Source organism: Pelophylax lessonae (assembly GCF_965119305.1).
Source record: "Pelophylax lessonae genome assembly, chromosome: 2".
Lineage (NCBI taxonomy): Eukaryota > Metazoa > Chordata > Amphibia > Anura > Ranidae > Pelophylax > Pelophylax lessonae.
The window spans coordinates 17691484-17696730 of NC_138769.1; the positions used below are offsets into that span (position 1 = coordinate 17691484).

General features: G+C 48.2%; 1 protein-coding gene across 1 annotated transcript in view; it reads left to right on the plus strand.

Moving 5' to 3' along the window:
* Positions 1 to 5247, plus strand: part of MIX23 (mitochondrial matrix import factor 23) — a 487847-nt gene that overhangs the window by 121574 nt on the left and 361026 nt on the right. The gene's annotated exons all lie outside the window — the stretch shown is intronic.

Sequence of the window (5247 nt, forward strand, 5' to 3'; positions counted from 1 at the left end):
GGTGTGTACAGAAATGAGGCCTGGAAGTACGGTGGGTATGAAGCAACACTTACGTTTAGAGAAAGGGATAAAAGACACTGGTGTCCTCCGATTGGTCCCAAAGGTGTAAGCATATAATCCTATGTAAAAAATAATCTGAAATAAGGGGGGGGGGGGGGGGAAAGGATTTCCGAAATAATGATACAATGAATAGTCAGTATAATGAGTGTGTTGGCTTACTGGAAGTTTAAAGGAGAGGTCCTTGGATTGACAGATTCCGAGATCAGTAGGAGGAACTGACCCTCTTCCGAGGATGCAGGGTCACTGAATCTCTGTCTGGCAGAAAGAATACATTAAATTCTTTATTGTAAGGTCAACGAAGAAATTTAGGCAATAATAAAGGAGAATCCTCCTGGATAGTAAGGAGCAATCATGCACTGAGAGGCAATGGGGAAAAAATAGGTTCGGGGCAGTATGGGGATGGATTTGACCCAAAAGAAAGGAAACAGTTATGGTTCCCCGCAATGTGTGAAATGCGGGAAAAATAATCCACTTTTTGGGAGTCAAAGTAAGATCTGATGCTTTCGCATCCACCCAGCACACGCTGGGACAGTCCGGCTCCAACCCCCGTGTCGGCGGCATCTGAATATGCATCCACCGCGTCATTTCACTGACAGGCTGCGCGCGCAGCCTGTGGCACGCACACAGTACGTGCGGCCGCAGTCAATGACCAAACATCGGCGTCGCCCGGCGCTTCATTGCGCATGCGCGACTTACATATAAAGACGGCCGGGGATCCACAGGACTTCACTCCGCTCCAACCAGCGAGGAGTGAACGTCCGAAGCCAGCGGTCTGCACCTGCCTAGACACTTCAGCCTCCTACTGCTCCCTCAGGATACCAAGTAAGCCACTCTACAGCGCCACCTGTTGGCCATTTCCAACACCCTCTTTACATACTAAAACTAGTTATTTTTCTCTCCTCCTGTCAGACAGAGTTTTATGCATCTGTGGCAGAGGACAAGCATCTAACAAAGTAAGTTGCCAAGTTGTGGCACAGCGCCACCTGCTGGCCAATCCCAAATACTACCTATATTATATTAAAATGATGTATTCTTTCTGCCAGACAGAGATTCAGTGACCCTGCATCCTCGGAAGAGGGTCAGTTCCTCCTACTGATCTCGGAATCTGTCAATCCAAGGACCTCTCCTTTAAACTTCCAGTAAGCCAACACACTCATTATACTGACTATTCATTGTATCATTATTTCGGAAATCCTTTTCCCCCCCCCCTTATTTCAAATTATTTTTCACATAGGATTATATGCTTACACCTTTGGGACCAATCGGAGGACACCAGTGTCTTTTATCCCTTTCTCTAAACGTAAGTGTTGCTTCATACCCACCGTACTTCCAGGCCTCATTTCTGTACACACCAACCTTATATACTGAAATTTTATCCACTCTCCAGGGAAACCAGGAGTGTTTGTGGTTACACATAGAAGCTTGGGGTTTGCCATACACCCCAGGACCCTTTTCATCCTTAAGAGGTGTCATTCGTATACTTGAGGTAATATTGGAAATCCAATTTTATTAGCTTAAACATGGCACTAAACAACACATGCCCGCATAAAACCAATCTTCCCCCTTCTTCAGACCAATAGGCCCAAGGATCCAGTAACAAGCCTGGGGGGCACAGGACCTGAAACCTCTCTTCCCCCCACTTCCCCATGGGCACAGATGTTCCTGAAGTCTAGGTACACAAAAAGAAAAGACGATGTTTATTTGTTTGTTTTGATATATTTCTCACAACAAGTCACTAATTTTTTGTATTTTTTCACTTTTTCACTTTATAGAATATGGTGATGTTTTTTCCTTGACAAAGGCAATATATGCCGAAATGCGTCGGAACCCTAGTTCTACAACCAGGAATCACCATTTAATAAGTAAAATGGTTCACAAATTGTCTATTGTGTAATACGCATTACCTATACAACCAATGTTATTGTTTTGTTGTTTTTTTTACATTTATATGTAATCCTTTCTTAATAAAATGAATAATAATTAACTTTGCCTATAAAATCCCACTTTCTCCTTTTTGGCCTGAGGAACCAAACTTCTTTTTCGTGATTGAGTTCCTGTACCCATTGTCTGAGAAAAAAGCCCTAGGTACAAGTATAACTAGGCTTCTATTAGTATGAGAGAAACATAGTATATAGAACCAGTAAGAGGGACACATTATAGTATAAAGTACCCAACATGCTCCACTTCTGTACATATTGCCCAATGTGATACCCACCCATCCCCCACCCCCGCATTCCTCTACATATACTGACCTGTTATATCCACCACACACCCCTCCCTCACATACTGCCCCCTATCATACCCACCCCCTCTCCTCTCCCATACATATTGTCCTGTTATATCCCCCGCACACCCCTCCCTCACATACTGCCCCCTATCATGCCCCCCTCTCCTTTCCCATACATATTGTCCTGTTATATCCCCCGCATACCCCTTACTCACATACTGCCCCCTATCATGCCCCTCTCTCCTCTCCCATACATATTGTCCTGTTATATCCCCCACATACCCCTCACTCACATACTGCCCCCAATCATGCCCCCCTCTCCTCTCCCATACATATTGTCCTGTCTACATGCGTCCCTGTCATACCCATCACACTCCTCTTGTACAGATGCAGCCCAATATTATACACTTGACACTCCTTTTGCACATAAACTGTAGGTTGTCACCCCTCCACACTTCTGTACATACCACCCTGCGTCATCTCTCCACACTCCTCTCCTGTACATACCGCACCCCCCCCACGTCATCTCTCCACACTCCTCTCCTGTACATACCGCCCCCCCCCCCCACGTCATCCCTCCACACTCCTCTCCTGTACATACCCCCCCCCCATGTCACCCCTCCACGCTCCTCTCCTGTACATACCGCCCCCCCCCATGTCATCCCTCCACACTCCTATCCTGTACATACCGCCCACCTTCATACCCTCCACACTCCTCTCTTGTACATACCGCCCCATATCATCCCTCCACACTCCTCTCCTGTACATACCGCCCCCCCCAATGTCACCTCTCCACGCTCCTCTCCTGTACATACCGCCCCACGTCATCCCTCCACGCTCCTCTCCTGTACATACCGCCCCAAGTCATCCCTCCACACTCCTCTCCTGTACATACCGCCCCATGTCATCCCTCCACACTCCTCTCCTGTACATACCGCCCCATGTCACCCCTCCACACTCCTCTCCTGTATATACCGCCCCATGTCATCCCTCCACGGTCCTCTCCTGTACATACCGCCCCACGTCATCCCTTCACGCTCCTCTCCTGTACATACCGCCCCACGTCATCCCTCCACGCTCCTCTCCTGTACATATCGCCCCCCATGTCATCCCTCCACGCTCCTCTCCTGTACATACCGCCCCCCATGTCATCCCTCCACACTCCTCTCCTGTACATACCGCCCCACGTCACCCCTCCACACTCCTCTCCCATACATACTGCCCACGTCATTTCTCCACACTCCTCTCCTGTACATACCGCCCCACGTCATCCCTCCACACTCCTCTCCTGTACATACCGCCCCACGTCATCCCTCCACACTCCTCTCCTGTACATACCGCCCCACGTCATCCCTCCACACTCCTCTCCTGTACATACCGCCCCACGTCATCCCTCCACACTCCTCTCCTGTACATACCATCCCACATCATCCCTCCACACTCCTCTCCTGTACGTACCGCCCCGTGTCATCCCTCCACACTCCTCTCCTGTACATACCGCCCCGTGTCATCCCTCCACACTCCTCTCCTGTACATACCGCCCCGTATCATCCCTCAACACTCCTCTTCTGTACATACCCCCCCCCATGTCACCCCTCCACGCTCCTCTCCTGTACATACCGCCCCACGTCATCCCTCCATGCTCCTCTCCCGTACATACCGCCCCACGTCATCCCTCCACACTCCTCTCCTGTACATACCGCCCCCCCCCCCCATGTCACCTCTCCACACTCCTCTCCTGTACATACCGCCCCATGTCATCCCTCCACGCTCCTCTCCTGTACATACCGCCCCACGTCATCCCTTCACGCTCCTCTCCTGTACATACCGCCCCACGTCATCCCTCCACGCTCCTCTCCTGTACATATCGCCCCCCATGTCATCCCTCCTGTACATACCGCCCCCCATGTCATCCCTCCACACTCCTCTCCTGTACATACTGCCCCACGTCATTTCTCCACACTTCTCTCTCGTACATACCGCCCCACGTCACCCCTCCACGCTCCTCTCCTATACATACTGCCCCCCATGTCATCCCTCCACATTCCTCTCCTGTACATACCGCCCCACATCATCCCTCCACTTTCCTCTCCTGTACATACCGCCCCACGTCATCCCTCCACACTTCTCTCCCGTACATACCATTCCACGTCATCCCTCCATGCTCCTCTCCCGTACATACCGCCCCATGTCATCCCTCCACACTCCTCTCCTGAAAAATCTTGTGTATTTGTAGATTTGTCTGTTGTGAATGTATTTTACTTATCCTAACGCAGTTCTTTATATATTCTGCATGTAAATGTTATTATAGTGCATTACAGGAAGCAGACAGAAATTCATGAGACACAATTTGTAGCACATTATAAATATTGTAATAAAAATACATCTCCATTCACAAAATATATAAATTCAGAGCAACCGTCAAGTAACTTTTCCTTGTTCTTTTTTGGATGGATTATTTGTTCTACATTCATAAAGGAAGCCTTGATGAGAATTCTACATCCTAGTAAATAGGTTGTAATTCGACTCAGCATTTTCCAATCTATGTACACTGGTCCACTATAAATAAGACACACAAGGGCTGATTTACTAAAACTGGAGAGTGCAAAATCTGGGGCAGCTGTACAAAGTAGCCAATCAGCTTCTAGTTTTAGCTTGTTCACACAAACAAAAAAAAGTGCAACAGATAATAGAAATCCTATAGCAAAGCGAGGCGGAGCAGAGACTGGAAACACAATCAAAGTCACATTCTTTTGTTTTCTCCATTGCATCTCCTAAAATGTAAACCAAAATCTACAATGTGATGTACTGATAATAACTGTAGATATTAAAGATTTATCCCAGTTGTACAGCTTAGGTCATAGATCAGGTTTGTGTATTCATGGAAGGGTAATCCGAAGTGTCCCCATTACAGAATGTATGGGAGGCTCTGAAATCCTGCCATGGTGACAGATCCGAGG